The 17,466-nt window shown below is 44.8% G+C and overlaps 1 pseudogene; it reads left to right on the top strand.

The window, feature by feature from the left end:
* Positions 1-15,018: 15,018 nt before the first annotated feature.
* LOC125759397 (uncharacterized) lies at positions 15,019-15,495 on the top strand (annotated as a pseudogene).
* Positions 15,496-17,466: the final 1,971 nt, after the last annotated feature.

The raw sequence follows: 17,466 nt of genomic DNA, 5'->3' as shown, positions 1-17,466 counted from the left end.
CGAACCCGCTAATTCCCCCTCCTTTCGTTCACCCAGCATGTGGAAATTTCTTCAGTTGTGAGTGGAGCTCCTTCTGTTGCCACGAAGATGTGCAGGCATTCCAAAGGAAATCTTAAACCTTTCTTTCCAGGAGGTTCCCTTAAGAGAACGATGGTGTTTATGCGCACAGGAATTTTGATAAGTAGTTTTTCGCTCGTAGCTATGACTGAAAAATACCAGACTTCAACCAGATAAAGCCTAGCGAAATCTGCTTTTTCCCTTAAAGGAGTCCTGACACAAAAATTTTCGCCCCGCGTTTTTTTGCTGCAATGTGTTGCTGGGGGCCTGTCAGTCATAACACGGCACATCGTTTGCTGCAGCGCGTGGCAGATAATTAATTACAAGCTCCTCATTACCGACACAGCCTCAGTTTCGGTTTGACAGAGCTCCAAAAACGACAAGCCGCCGGGTGCAGCTATCACCACCTAGCGAGTGAAACGCGCGGTCACGTGAGCACAACGAACAGTGACGCATTTCCGCGTGGTCTGTCGTCGTCGGGCTCATAGTCGTCTGATGGCGACGATTTTCTTGCGGCGGGGATGGAAGGAATTTTCGACGTGGCGAATCACTTCAGGTTTGACCCGCTGGCGAGGAGTGATTCGTCGGGAAGCGCTTCAAAACAGAAATGGCGGCTAGACGTCATCATAACTTGTACCGGCTGCAACGGTTACGTAGGGGAAGTAGGGGTGGGTCACCTCGGGTCACCTCAAAGGGTGTAAATGCACCAGGTGCGGCCTCTAATGCTGGGTCGCGCTCGCGAACTTCGAAATTCACATAAAATACCGTCCAAGCTTTATTCGCTGTCGATATTTTGCAGATGGTACACGCACGTACACGGGAATCGATCCAGCAGGCTATCTCGGCCGCGAAATTTTGTGTCAGTACCCCTTTAATATCTACTGCTTTTCAAGCAGTAGTCTTCTTCCTCTGAAAGCCCAACGGAAAATGACCCATGTCGAATAGAATGATTACAGCTCCGCTCGAGGGTCTTCAAAACCGGAGCTTTCTTTAGATGCGAAGTATCTTAAGGCGGAGCTCAATCCGGTGGTGGTGGTGGTGTGCGGCGTGACCACCCTTACTGCGCATGCGCATACCCTCCCCACACACCTCCTCTCCACTCCCCCTGTCCTCTACCCCTCTCCCCTTTCCTCTCTCCACTCACCCTCTCCCCTTCCCTCTCGCCTTCCCCTCTCCCCTTCCCCTCTCCCTTTCCACTCTTCCTCTGAAACGCGGGCTAGACATGCCGAAATTCTCTCCTGCGCAACGCCGCGATGAGCTCGAGCGCATGCGCGTCCCCTCCCCTTCTCTCTCCTCTCCTACGCTGCCCCCCTCTCGCCCGCCTGTCAACCGCGTTCCCCGCTCGCCCTGTGAGAATTAACGGCCAGGCTAGATGGAAGATACGACGCGCGTAGCGTCCCTCTTCGCGTTCCACGACGCGAGGTCGTAGCATGCCCAACGAAAGCCAACGGAACGCGATCGTGCAAGTGCTCCGGCTTCGCATCGGCTCATGGTCCCCTTTAGCGGGAGATGGTGTAATTTTTTTGTACTTCATGATGCAAAACATCAGCCGCGTATTGAATCCTGGAATCTTCTGGCTTGATAGGAATGTCAAAGCTGCGAAGACATTCCTGGTTGGGATTCTTTTTTGGCTCAAACGTGTAGGCCCACCTTGAAAGTCCCTTCCACTGTATCGGGTAGTTTTGTCTCTATTGTAGATAAGGAAATCATAGTAAAATAGATAGTAAGAAATATATAATTCAATATTAAATTTTACTGCAACATAAAGGTTGCAATAGAAATAGGCGCGAAAGCGACTAAGAAAAATTAATAATATTTCAGAAGACACGATAACTGGCATGTAGCCTCGACTTTAATAATAGGGATATCTGCACACAGGTGTGAAGTCTGGTTAATGCGCATCGATAACACAGTGCTATCATAGATGCACGCGTTTTAGAAAACATGCTTAAAACGTACTTGTGGGCTAGTTGGTTGGTCATATTCACGATAAACGGCAGCGCACACCGGGTTAAGACAGATACACAAAACACAAAAAAAGGGCGACACAAGCGCTGACGTCCTTTTTTTCGTGTTTTGTGTATCTGTCTTAACCCCGTGTGCGCTGCCGTTTATCGTGAATTAGAAAACATCCTCTGGACATGGTATTCCCTCTCAGCTTTGTCTGAGTGGAAATAGGTCAAAGAATTGAATTCCTGTCAATCTGATAACATGTTATTTTTTTTCCTTAGATTAGGCCCTAAATCTGCCCTAAATGGTGGCTCTGCGCTGTACAGCGCACACGTGTGCTGTACAGCACAGAGCCACCATTTAGGGCAGATTTTGTAGTGACGCGGAAATTACCTCCTTGATAGTCAGAAAGTTCAAATATGTATACACAATAACCTTCTCTATATTTACTTATGGACAAATATTTGGGATCGTGGAACATGAGGTGAGCATGAGTGAGGTCACGCCTTTTTAGAGTAAATACTTACTCTATCACTATATATATCGCGATGTGCTTTCTTAAAGGGACTGACAACCGACCGAAATGTGTCACAAGACCCTGGCTGTGAATTGCAGTGACATGAACGAGCTTCTTTTTTCACCATATGATTAGGATTTGTATTGTTGAATTGCGCTTTGAAAGTCACAAGGGCATGTCGCGTTGCCTGACGGGCAAGCCTTCATAGTGCACGAATGAGATGTGCAGAATGCTGTACGCAGTCCGCTGCTATTTACTAAAAAAAATGCGTTTAAAATAATCCGCGCGTTATTAGGCATTCTCGATTTATTCTGTGCTTATAAAAGAGTAAAAGGAGTTGACGTTGAGAGGTGGCGCTGCCTTCGCGACTACTAGTGAACGCATGCCGAGCAACGGTGTATGCGCGCGGCGCTTTCTACATTGAATGAACTTCCAGGTAGCACACATCAAAAACCGGAAAAAAATGCATTCCATAACGTTGGGCTGTGGCATGGGCTTCGCAAGACACTGAACTACGTAGGCGGTGTCACGGCTGAACGTTAGTAAAGGCATCTTTTCTTTTTTAGTGAGTGCTACCCGCAAGGCATTCTCCACACACACACACACACACACACACACACACACACACACACACACACACACACACACACACACACACACACACACACACACACACACACACACACACACACACACACACACACACACACACACACACACACACACACACACACACACACACACACCACACACACACACACACACACACACACACACACACACACACACACACACACACACACCACACACACACACACACACACACACACACCACACACACACACACACACACACACACACACACACACACACACACACACACACATATATATATATATATATATATATATATATATATATATATATATATATAATATATATATATATATCGAGAAAAGATGTTTCTGGGTCCAGGTAAATGAACGCAGTAAAACAGACACGCGTACGAAGCGATTTATTGACGTTTCGGCCGCGGGTCTGGCCTTCATCAGAAACGGCGTATGCGCGCGTTGGTAATTTCTGATGAGTCTTCTGATGAAGGCCGGACCCGCGGCCGAAACGTCAATAAATCGCTTCGTACGCGTGTCTGTTTTACTGCGTATAAATAAATAAATAAATAAATATACATATACATATATATATATATATATATATATATATATATATATATATATATATATATATATATATATATATATATATATATATATATATAGTGCATTACCGACACGGTAGTCATAAACCTGAGGCGACCGTAATTAGGCTTGGCTCGGGAACACAGTGCGGAGGGCAATCTAGTAAGCGTCGAATACTTGGCTCATTGAATCGGTAAGCAGAACTGTAAAGCGAAAAGCGCGCTTGTTAGTTTTGAAGTCTTCTTCCTCGCTGTTTTCATTCACTCTGTTGTACATTGCTGCTAACATGGGTACCTGTTAAGGGAAAGTCATCAGTAAAGACAACATGCATGTGTCCATGCCTGGACTTCCCTCTTAGTTACTCCCTCTTATTACTCTTTCAACGGCGTGAAGTGGCGTTGCGGCAACAAAGGCAGTGTGTAATCGGCTAATATTCCCTATGAAATTACCTATGCTTTTCAGGAAAGCAGCGTACACTAAAGAACGTGTTGAAAGGGTGTCGTTTCGCCTCACAAAAACAGTCCTGATATCGTGCATGCCTCTCGACTGCATTATCGCCGCGCGCCCGCCACTTCCAGGTCACGAATGGCATGCACGTGAGACAGCATTCTTCATAGCAAAGTGGCGAGTGCCGAGAATTAAAGAAAGGAAACGCAAGCCAGCAGCAAAGCAGCCGGTTGAAGATCTCTCCGTCGTTGCTATGGCAACGGCGCGCGCGGCCGCGCTCGCTTGCGAGTCTGCTTGCCTACCGTTTCGCCGTCTGTTCCGTGCACACCGGTCTCCGCCGCCAGTCAGTGAGGGGGTGGGGGGGAGGGCTTGGGTAAAGGGAGGGGGCACTTGCTGAAGGCCTTGGCAGTTTGAGAGAAACACCTATTCTCATTATTCTTGTCGGTAAAACACCGCCTCCGTCAAACTTTTGGGAGGGGAGGCGGGCCCTTGGGGCATAGCCCCTAGCTACGGGCCTGGCCTCTGGACTCCTAGGTGGCCCCGGTCGGTCTACGAAACTTCTTCCGAAGTACCACGGCCCGTACCGTGTTGTCTAGCAAGCCTCGTACTTCATATACGCCGTCAAGTCGCTTGAGACTTATTGTAATCAATGTCCGGGCATGAGATTGTGCATATGGCTTGCTAAAGCCTCACTGTCACTGTGCAGCTGTCCGTAATTAGCCAGGGACACCTCTTTTTCGGAGGGGAAGTAAATGTAATGCAAAAGAGCAGCACTACTTGCAGAAGCAGAGAACGCTGCTCCCGCAGAAAAAAGGCGACGATTAAACAATACAAGCTTTGCGTTGGTTCTAGTATTACTGGTTGCGTTTCTGCGTCGTCTCTAATAGTAGAGTACTTCTTTAAAACGCTTCATTATATTACAAATGGCTGCCCTCATGCTTGCCTTGGTTTCGTTTTGTATTGCCTTCTTATGGTTGAGGTTAACTAAAATCTGGGTTCCTTTTCTTCGTTATTAAGTAATGGGTTGCGTGGTAATAAAAAATGAAACAGAAGTTTACTTGCTCGATTTCCGAAAGCGAAACCGAAACTGCAGCAAATATCTTGGTTGCAATGCTTCAGCGAAAAAACAAGCAACTAAATCTTCAGCAGCGTTGTACTAGTAATAATAATTGCTGGAGTTCTACGTGCCCAAACCATAATATGTTTACGAGGCATGCCGTAGAGGAGGGCTGAGGAAATTTCGACCACTTCAAGTTCGTAACGTGCATCTAAAACCAAGTACACGAGCCTCTAGCATTTTCGCCTTGTTCAAAAATGCTGGAGCCGCCGTCAAACCTGTGCCCTTTGGGTCTGCAGCCGAACACCGTAACCGTTGTACCACCGCGGCAAACATAAGCAATTCTGAGAGAGACAAAAAAAAAAGAAGAAAAAAACCGCATTGGGATTCGAACCAAGGCCCCAGCGATTGCGCGCAAACAGCCAGGACGGATGATCAACCCATTCAGCCACAGCGCGCGGCGGCTAGCCTGTGATACGATAGCTATCATAAAGATACTACGGTCAAACTCTCCTTGCAACGCTCCTTGCAAGTGTCCCCACCTGCCAAAGAGCAGGAACGGAATGTAAAAGTGAAAACAGCTGCTTTCTGTTTGCAAAAATGCGCTGTAGACCATAATTCGATGTTTCACAGCGCAAGGAACGAGGACGACATTGGAAAACACACACAGAGCTGAACTTACAACTGACTATATTTTCAAACTTACAGCAATATATATGCGCTCTTCACCAGGAAAGAAAAAAGAATAGAGCAAATGAAGCATACAAAAAATTCCAGAAAAAATTGTAGAAGCCCAAACAATTTTGAAATGTGATAAAAAGTGCACGAGTGCAGCTTCGCTTGCTCTTTCGAGCAACGAAAGTGAATTTCTCGTGATCGTAAAATATATGTGATATCGATGATGGGTTGTTGTTTCCTGCGACTACAATTTTTTGTACACCAGGCCTGCAATTGTCGCGTGACCAAAATCACGTAACATCGCACATCTACTTTGTGACTACAATCACGTAACAACTAGCCACGTGACTAAAATTCACGTAAAATCAAGTAATTAGTCTCGCCACTAAAATCCCGTAACGTCACGTAACTATTGACGTGACGTGTTGGCGCCAAAAACTTCGGAACAACAGGGTGGCGTGGGGCAACCTCAGCGTCTGCACTGGACTAATAAAGATGTACTTTCTCTCTCACGTCACTAAAATTCCATCACGTAACTACTAGTGACGCGACATTTCCCCTTCAGAACCACGCAACAAGTGCGTAGTCTGGGGAACCGACCGAAACCTGAGAAGAATAGATTATCCAAGCCTAGCCATGTCCAATAATACTATACTAGCAAACACTTTGCACCTCTAGCAATAGCTTGGTATTAGCAAAACCTTAGAAGAAGCTAGGTCGAACGCTAGCTCCGCTTTCGGTTCCAGCCTTGCGCAACCAGTACATGCTGCGCACATTTTCATTTACAGATGTTTAAAATGGCATCTTATTGCGGTACGTTGAGGTGGGCTGCGAGTGCGTGCGAAAAGCTGCTGAATCACATGATTTTCGTTTTGTAACTGGGAGCACCAGTCCCTGGACTTCCCGAAAGCTTTCATCTACACACGTCATACAGGAGCGTCGGCAGGGTTTTGTCTTGGGGGGTGCAAAGCAGTGTTGCATGGCGGCTGGGAGAGGGGGAGAGTACTGGTGTAGCTTGGGTGGGGGAAAGTGCTGGTGTGACTTGAGGGGGGCAAGCGCCCCTTTTGCACCCCCCTGCCGACGCCCATGACGTCATATCACACGGACCTATCCGATGCAGCGCACAATGCTTTGTGATGTAAAAAGAGAAGGCATGCTGGGTTTTTTCTGTTCACGTAGGGCGATAGATATGACAAGAGATGAATAAAAAATTCGGCAGATCCCACGCGCTGTGGGAATCGATGTGATGCGAAGCAGCCAGCAAAGAGCTGCATACATCGCCTTGTTTGTCTTTGAGCCAAATGAAATCATTCATGCCATGGAATCTAGTCCACCATATATCACATGTTTGCTATGCACGCATGCATGCACAATCTAGTGTACACCATGCCAATGAAACGCATATTCTGGTATATAAATGCATGACCTGTCGTTTATGTTCATCACGCACTCGTGTCATGCCTATTTTGGTATATATCACGTTAAGAAAACGGCCGGAAGCGCACCATGACAGTGGCATGTAAATCATACCGTACATGACATGCATAACATGATTCGCATGTTAAGACCTCTCATTTATGTTCGTCATACAGTCACATCGCGCAATACCAATTTTGGTGTATATCAAAGGAGCGAAATGGCCGCGAGTTCACCATGAGTAGAGTATGTAAATCATGCCATACATGACGTGAATATTATGGTTTTCCTGTTACCACCTGTCACTAATGTTCATCATACAGTCTCATCGCGCTATATCAGTTTTGGTGTATATCAAGCTATCGAAACGTCCGCGAATGCACCATGAGCGTGGCATGTAAGTCATGACATACATGGCATGCATGTCATAGTTTTCATGTTACCACCTGTTATTCACGTTTTTCATACAGTCACATCGCGCATTACCAATTTTGGTGCATATCAATCTAGCGAAACGGCCACGACTGCGCCATGAGCATGGCATGTAAATCATCTCGTACATTTCATGCATGTCATGATTGTCATGTTACCACCTTTCACTTACGCTCGTCATGCAGCCGCGTTGCGCAATACCAATTTTGGTGTATGTCAAGCAAGCGAAACGGCACGAGTGCGTCATGAGCATGACATGTAAATCATGTCGTGCATGTCATGATTTTCATGTTACCACGTCTCATTTACCTTCGTCATACAGTCGCTTCGCGCAATACCAATTTTGGTGTACATCAAGCTAGCGAAGCGGCCGCGAATGCATCATGAGCGTGGCAATTAAATCATGACATACATGACATGCATGTCATGGTTTTCATCTTACCAACTGGCATTCATGTTCTTCATACAGTCACATCGCGCAATACCAATTTTGGTGTATATCAATCTACTGAAACTGCCGCTAGCGCATCATGAGCGTGGCATGTAAATCAGGTCGTACATGACTTGCATGTCATGATTTTCATGCTACCACCTCGCACTTACGTTCGTCATACTGTCGTGTCGCGTAACACCAATTTTGGTGTATATCACGCAAGCGAAACGGACGCGAATGCACCATGAGCGTGGCATGTAAATCATGACATACATGTCATGGATGTCATGGTTTTCACGCTACCACCTGTTATTCATGTTGTTCATAAAGTCACATCGCACAGTACCAATTTTGGTGTATATCAATCTAGCGAAACGGCCGCGAGTGCGCCATGAGCGTGGCATGTAAATCATGTCATACATGACATGCATATCATGATTTTCATGTTACCACGTGTCAGTTATGTTCGTCGTACAGAAATGTCTCGTCATACCAGTTTTCGTATGTATCCCTTCATTTAAACGGCCGCGAGTGCCCCGAGACCATGTCATGTAAATCAAGCTGCACATGACATGCGCGTCATGATTTGCATGTTAGGACCTGTCATTATGTTCGTCATGAACTCTTGTCACGCCGTACCAATTTTGGTATATCTGAAATTAACGGGACGGCCGCAAGAGCCCAAAGGCCGTTGAATGTAAATCATGCTGTTCATGACATGCGTGTCATGATTTTCATGATATGACCTGTCATTTATGTTCGCGATAAGGCCATGTTATGATACACCAATTTTGGTACACATCCGATTAACGGAACGGCCAGGGAGCCCAAAGGCCGTGGAATGTAAATCATGCTGTTCATGACATGCGTGTCATGATTTTCATGATATGACCTGTCATTTATGTTCGTAATAAGGCCATGTTATGACACACCAATTTTGGTATACATCCGATTAACGAAACGGCCAGGAGAGCACAAAGTCGTAGGCGGATAGATAGATAGATAGATAGATAGATAGATAGATAGATAGATAGATAGATAGATAGATAGATAGATAGATAGATAGATAGATAGATAGATAGATACGCTCAAAGTCGCAGAAGTTCGCTAAGAAATGCTTCGCATTTAAAATCCCAGTTTCACCGCAAGGACGATGCAATGAGTGCGATAGCAACAAATGAAGTAAAGCTGGCAGCTAACTCTTCTAGATCCAGTCTCGCGTAAATCTACAAAATGCTGCTGTAAGAGAACACAGCCACTCCAGGTAGGAAAGGGGATTTCGCACAGTCTCTTCGAGTTGAGAGCGCAGCATGTAGAAGGGTATATGAGCCGTCCGCTGATGCTTGTCGAGATAGCGATTTTGATTTCATTTAAGTTAGGGCTAAATCATTGCACTACTGTTTGAAAAAGAACAAATAATTTTTCCTATTCTTTCATTGGCTTAATTATCTATTCGTTTCATTAGTAGTGTCTAACAAGAAAAAGAACCCCTCGAAAAATTCCCCTTCGTTCGTTAAGATTACTACGGACACTTGCGTTAGCCCTAAAGTAAAAAGCAACTGCAAAAACGTCTAACTTTGTCATTTAATTACTATGCCTCGCTTGTCTAAGCTTAGTTCGCTTCCTTTACGTTGCTGAATTGTAGGTACCTGAGAAGATCGTAACGACATCATGAGAAGGGAGAAACAAGTTTCCACCACAATACGCGTACAAAAGTTCGAAAGAGCTTTGTTCACCGTAACTTGATCGGGCGTTCTGTTCCTTAGGACGTTTATAAAAGAATAAAGTGAGAATTACAAATGTAGGTTTGAACGATGTGATACGCGTGGAGTGTTTAAACATACACTAAAGAAATCATATAATAAAGAGAAAAAGAAACGGCAGCTCTAGATTACAGTCAAGAACCGAAACCGAAACGAAAGCTCTTTTTTGTTTCGGCGGCGACATCCTGTGCGAAGCTGTGGAACTAAGTCACGGGCTGAAAAAAAAAAATGCTGATCCGTCGCCAGGAATCGAACCGATGACGGCGCGGTCAGCGCGGTTATGCCGGGCTCTGAACTTGAGCGATTAGCTCGCTCGGCCACGGTGGGCGCCTTGTCGCCTGTGGTAAGCAAGGGTTTATCAATTTACCACAAACATTTGAACGACCGCGCTTCAAAAAACGTGTTAGGGAACAATGTTATGCCAATTGCGGCAAGTTGAGATTGGCTTCAAACGAAAGCTGAGTGTCAGGACTACATGTGATTTCCTGACCATTAACATAACTTGCTTAGTTTTACGACAGTGACCGTTTTTGTCTCGAAAAACAGGCCACATTTTTCGCCGTTTCCATAGACTCCCATTGTACAATCTTTAACTGCTCTGGGAACAAAATTGAAGCTTACTGCAACGTGATCGCTGCAGTCCTCCCGTGCGTTTAGGTTCCCAGAAGCGCTCTGTAGTCTGCGTTTTTCAACATTCACCCTCTACACTTAATTATTCGGGAAAAACTCGCCAGTTCCATTGAAAACGCGCTAGCTTCGCGCCGGGGCCGCCAGGGGCGCTGGCTGTGATGTGTCCACAAAAGCTGGATATGGTCATACAGTCAGAAGAGCATAAAAACTTACAGGAAAAAAAATTGTGGAAAAGGACTGAGTGCTAGATAAAAATGTGGACAGAGGGATAGGAGAGAGCGCTATAAAAAATATGGGACAGTCACGCATTTTTTCCTTTAAGTTTTTCGCGCTCGTAATTATATACGTCACAGAGAGCCCACCAGAACAAACTAGCCCGACTTTCTTTGTTAGTTAATTCATATTAGGTCCTTTACTAGTTCTAATATGCATTGATGATCTGCCTCACAACACCCCTTAAGGAATCTGGCTTTATGCTCATGAATGTTTACTGCATGAAATATATAATTTCCGCCCAGTATTGTCTTACTGTGTTCCTTGTTCCTTTTTCACGTGATGCGAAACATTGTGAGTAAACATTAAATGCAGAAAATTCGTTTTAACGTTGTTTACTAACAGACGCAACTCCTCTGATTTTCAGCATTTTGTGAATGGCATTAAAGAAAGGCGTGTTTTCCATTATAAGTATTTAGGTGTTATTTCCGGATATGATAATTCCTGGTCTAACTACATTGAACACATAAACAAGAAACCACTTTCATTTGGGTCACATTCTGACAGCATTATCTGATGCTCGGTTAGAAGTTAATTTCAAGAAAAGTGATTTCTTCAAGACCAAGGTCACCTTTCTTGGCAGAGTTTTGGATGGAACAACGAAGAATACAAAGGAGGAATCAATGGCTCGTATTACAAAACCAGCAAAGCCGTACGATGTACACTCGCTTCGTGCAGACTTGGAGGGCCATTTCGGAGCCTTCCTTCAAGTTTATGCTCAGAAAAGTCGCTGTGTCACAAGATTGACTCACAAGGATGTTCCCTTTTGCTGGACAGAAGAATGCGATGACGCCTAGCGATAATCGGTCCGTGTCATTTCTTCTGATCTAGCATTGTGCTTACCAGATTTTGCGCAACAGAATGAAGAAGTGGGATGGAACAGGATGGAGCCTCTTGTGTACAGTTAGTAAGGGCAGTTTTATTACAAGGAATGTACGAAAAGTCGCACGCGCCATGTCTTCAGCATTGTGAAATACGCACTGAATTTCGGAATTACGTCTGACAGCACGATTCTTCAAGCATGCCTCCTTTAAAGGCATTGGTTGACTGGCAGCGTCCACATTCCGGTGTGAATGCCGCCTAAATATTGCTACTACGTAAGTGTGTGTTAGTATCATTGCCTCGTTGTTCATGCTACAAGAAGACGTTGTGAATCTAAGTAAAAAGAATGCAGTGGTTTTCAGCCACGGATATTTTGGGGGACCCTTGCAGAACGATGGAAGTAATAGGGACAAAAAAAAAGGGGGGGGGTTATAAATTAACACTACATGCAGCTTTAAATGCGTGCCTTTTCTTTCTTCCTGGCAAAGAATGGCCAAACTTAAGTGCCACGACAATTCGATCTCAACAGCTTGTCAATAAGTTGTGCGGTTTGCAGCCACATTCATCCTGTTTCTATAGATATATTTGCTTTTCAAGTATGCCAGCGTAGAAAAAGCATGCTCGCGTGCATCTGTCGTGGAAAACTCCAACAAAAGCTTTACAGCCATCTTATGGAAAAGGGGGAAACATAAGTCCGTTCCGCCGCAATGCAACAATGTCATGCGGCGAAGCACGCCAAACATCAGAAGGGGCCGCTGTCACGGGATATAGTGTGTCTCCAAAAACACGTATTTTTTTTTCTAGGATGACTTTTGCGGACCCCGAAAAATGACTTCGCGGACTCCCTGGTGACTGCGGACCCCGATTTGAGAACCACTGCTCTAATGAGTTTAATGTATTTAATGTATACGAGCGATATTACTCGCTCCCAGCAGTGTTATCGTAACTGATCGTTTCCTCCTCCATTGGTGGGAGTGGGGAGCTTGTCGCAAATAGACCCCGGCTGCACTGACCGGCGTTTCTTTGTTTTGTTTTGTTTTTCTTGCGCGAACGTGTTCCGCAAGGCTCACCGAGCAGGATGATACACCACGTGCCGAGATGGTGCTGGTCGAGGAAGAGCCGTGGTCGTGGCTGATCTAAATCGAGAATCGGCACGCTGCATTCGAACTCGAAGTGCAGGGTCCTTTGGTCGATAAACAATAAAGAAAGAAGAGAACGATGCGCCGCTATTCCTGATACTATCGTGATAACGGCATGATCTGCATAACCACGCTCAGGGGAGCGCTGCCTACGCAAGAGCGCACGCACAAGTGAACAGAAGGTGTGCTCTATTTGGGCGCTTTACGAGTGGAACTGCCCAGCCTAAATGCCTTGGCTGCGCTCAATATGTCACTGTTCGTTTTATATATGCATATATACATATAAACTGCAGCAAGCAGAAATAAAAATGGCATGCACGTGGTCTTTGCGCCCCGAATGCCTGCGGAAAAGAGAAATGGTCGTAACTTTTTTCTCTCTTCTGGAGGATCCATATTAATATGGAAGACCATTCCAGCAGCTGGGGCGGAAGGTGGGAGGGTTTTAAAATGTACGACAGCGTACTGACCAATATAACTCACGGAATCGCCATATGTAAACGAGCATCGGCAAACAGTATATAAGGGCGCAGCACCTGGCTTCACGCAAGGCAGTGCACCACCAACCACTGAAAACCAACGATGAGGGCTCTGGTAAGTTCGCCCAATCAGAAAGTGACACGTGTGCCACGCTTTCTCGAGCAGCAGTCAGTATGTGAGAGACGAGAAACCAAATGCGGAAATGCAAAAGCCATAAGAGTGATTTCTCGAAATGCGCCCCGTGGCTATGGTTTCGTATTAATTTTGGGCGTCGTTTGCACTTTAGCGGCTTAAACAAAAATAATGATTTAAACTTGTATGTGGACTAAAGTGCGAGAACCAAGTGTTTCGTAAGTTCAGAACTGCATTGTCGAGTTCTGAACGCGATGATGTCGGACAATTAATAATGAATTTTTGCAATATAGGCTGCTGTATTGCTCGCTACAGAGAGAGATGATGAATTGGATTTCACCGTTGGATTTCAATTTTACACAAGATGTAACAGTTAAATGGCAGCAATATCACTCTTATCACACCAGACACACACTGTAGCGCATGTTAGACAAATCTGACCCACCCCTTCCCCCATCAGCCATGTTATAATAGGTATGAGGTGATTTGGGATCCGCCAAACAAATGCACATTTTAGAGGCATGTTAACATTACTAACGAAAAGGGACAGCGACGACACATTACATGTCTTGTCGCTGTCCATCACATGTAATTAAGCGGCAAGACATGTAGTGCCTTGTCTCTGACAAGACATGACAAGACAAGGCATGTCAGTTGTGTTGTCAGTTGTCTTCTGCTTTGACCGACGCTTCGCGTTAGCGCTGTTAACTGGCCTCCGAAAAGATGTACGAACTTGTCCAGCCAACCATCTTGCCGCAAAGAAAGCACTGTTTAGCGAAAATGATGTCATCTGAAAGGCAAACCTTTTTTGTGAAGTTTACGCGCTTCTTTTTATTTATTCACTTACATATACTGCAGCCTTATTTGTGACTTTAGCAGTAGTGGGAATGTTACATAATGCTAGTGAGACAACAAAAAAAAATTGCAAAAGAATACTACGAATGATGAAACAAACACACACCAAACACCAGTGATAAAAATGAAGTAGTTCACATATGGGTAAGATGCTCTTCAATTGCAACTAAACAATATTTTAGTTGTAAACAGCGAGCGTTACATATTGGCAACCTCTGCCCAGTTTAGAATTGCTGATGTGACTGTTCTCGTAATTCTTCTCCCATTATAATTTATAATATTGCGGTTGCATCGACTAAGGTTACAGACAGCATGCGCATACATCTCATAAGCAAAAGCTTGTATGAGAGCTCAATAGCCTGTTTTGATGCACCTTTCCAAAGGTGCACTTAGAGCACATGCCTGCAGGCTTTTGTGTTCGAGGGCTCTGGTGACCTTTTCTTGAAACTCACCCGTATTAGTATATCACCACCTAATTATGCGTCTCCTTTTTTATTGAACACCTCAGAATGCATTTGCATAATATGAATGCCTATGATTTCACGCAGCTTGCAGTGACTGTTTAGTCCTTTCACAGGCATATTATATTTAAATATTACGTGTTCATGCGTACCAACTGATCTGGCCATTGTGCTTAAAGATACCGAAATGCCATCATCATAATCATTATCATCGTCGTCGTGATCATCATAATTGATAAGTAGGAATTTTACCAAATTTCAGTACGTCTCTGTTGTCTGGTCGTGGTGATGACCACGAATGGAGTACTGGCTGGCTTCCTTGGAGGCGGTTACGGTGGATATGGTGGTGGATACGGGGGTGGATACGGAGGTGGCTTCGGCGGAGGATTCGGCGGTGGATACGGCGGAGGCGGTGGAGGAGTTGGCGTGGGCAGCAGTGTGGTGCTCCTTAATAGCGGCGGTGCCGGTGGTGGAAAAACGGTAGCTGGGCCGGCCTTCCTGGTGAAGACTGTGCACCACGTGAATAAAATTCACGGGAGGAGGCTCACTTGTGGCCCACAGCGGCATTGGTGGCACTGGAGGAGGCTTCGGTGGCGGTTTCGGAGGAGGATTCGGAGGCGGACTCGGTGGCGGGTTTGGTGGAGGCTACGGTGGATTCTACGGAGGTGGCTACGGAGGTGGCTACGGAGGAGGAGGCTACGGTGGCGGATACGGCCTGAAAGGCTGGTATTAGGGACTGCAGTGACTGGCGCCCATGAACAACCAACAAAACGCGGTTAGTGTCGTTACGAATCCAAGTGCAATTTCTTTTTTAAGGTTTTCTTGGTAGAGAATTTCATGCGCTAGAAAAACACTGCTGAATACTAATGACCATACTTGTAAAAGTGTGGTAGGCTGCAAAAGTTTTAATCTTATAAATGTCCGTTAAATGGTAGGTCTCACTCAGTGTGCCCATAATTGGTGTAGAATATCCTTCGACAAAGTACAGTGCTTTACCCGGTATCTCCGAGACTTACAAGCTTGTGTCATTGTACTACGCCGAACAGCCGTTCTTTGATGTTGCTAGTTGCCACTTTTTTTTCCTACAATGAGTAGTGGCCAGGCATTTTCTACAGAATTGTCACGCTGCTTGACCTTCGACATCAGTAGAAATTTGTTTCTTGTCATCAATTTTCATGCCTGTCCTAGCTTCATGAACATTAAAATTGCGCTCTAAATCATACATAAACACAAATGCATATCCTTATTTAAAAAATTTTGCATTTCTTAAGCACAGAAAGCACTTGAATTTCTTTTGTAATGGTATGAGAGAATGCCAATAGTGCACACCATTCGGCTTTATTGTGGGGTGTAAGTTTCCCGTTTTTACTTTTCCAGTAGTTTCTCAGCAATTGAGATTCTGTAATGTTATATGCGATGGCAAGAATTAAAAAAAAAAAACACGCACGAACTTCTTCAAAAGACCTTCTAACACGAAAATGAGACGCTCAAATTTGCTCGTGATACGTTGGCGCGATAGTAGCTTCCACAGTATTCGTATTTTCTCCCTTAAGGGCTCCATTGTAGCTGATGTTTGTCTGAATCAAGAAGTTAAGATTATTTTCATTAATAAAAGCTGAATTTCTGTACGGGCCGTTTATAAATAAGCTTCTTAAGAGATCGCTTCGTCAATGCACGCAGCTGACGCCTAATAACATGTACTAAGTACTATTGCTTTTATTAGCATCACCAAATAATTGCCTTTAGTACTTTTTATGTAAGTGAACAAATATAAACGTGTTGGGTAAACTATAGGGGTTCGTAAAATGAACAAAAAATAACAAACTGCACAACAGTTTGTCGCTAGGACGCCTTTCATGGAGGTAAGATTTGCCTTGTGGTCGTAATCATTCATGCCTGGTATTATTACAATCTGTAAAGTAATCACGCGGTTTGTGTTGAGCGTATCACAAGATCAGTGAAATGCTGATACATACTTTTTTTTTCTGTTCTTCAGTGCCAGCCTCTACGTGCAAACTGAAGATCGTCAAAGTGCAGTCGACTTCAAATATCTCTTGGAATATATCTGGTCAATGTAACTTGTTCACGTTCTGTAAATAAACCAATTTTTTTAAAGAAACGAAGTGTTTGTTGCCTAGATAAAATGACGGATCCTTGCGGACACCTAGAAGTTGAGTTCACGTGTTATGAGCAACATAAAATGATTTCAACTTCTACCTATAGTGATCACTGAGGGCAATTAGAGATCAAGAAGCCGAGTCGGACATCGGATTTTATACACCTCTTCTTTGTTATGGACGTGACTGTAAACATCTTAACAGCATGATTGTGATACTAATGTTAAACACACCGTCTGCATGGTGATCGAGCGGTGGCGAGAAGGCGCTACGATAGTTTGAGCGGGCAAATGAATTCCTAAAATGTACGCTAAGACTATTTGGTATAGCGGAAGAATGAAAATGGCCCAACATATTGAGCGGTAATGACACACCACCTTAAACGACGCTTTTACGTAACCCGATGCGCTCTGCCAAGTTCTGTCCATGTGCGTTGGGAGCAGCGTATGGGCTCCTACGTTGAACACGCTAGCACTGAATGGTCAGGTCCTACTCTGGACTTCTGGATACGTGAGTCTCAATATGATCGGGGAATTATGATGCTCGTTCACTGTGTTTGCTTCTCAAATCTGCCTCATGAGCTCTCTAGGCTACGTGTTACGTCGCTGCTGTTT

This window comes from Rhipicephalus sanguineus, chromosome 1 (assembly GCF_013339695.2).
Source record: "Rhipicephalus sanguineus isolate Rsan-2018 chromosome 1, BIME_Rsan_1.4, whole genome shotgun sequence".
Lineage (NCBI taxonomy): Eukaryota > Metazoa > Arthropoda > Arachnida > Ixodida > Ixodidae > Rhipicephalus > Rhipicephalus sanguineus.
The sequence above is the reverse complement of the archived record's forward strand: the minus strand, read 5'-3'. Positions and strand labels throughout refer to the sequence as shown.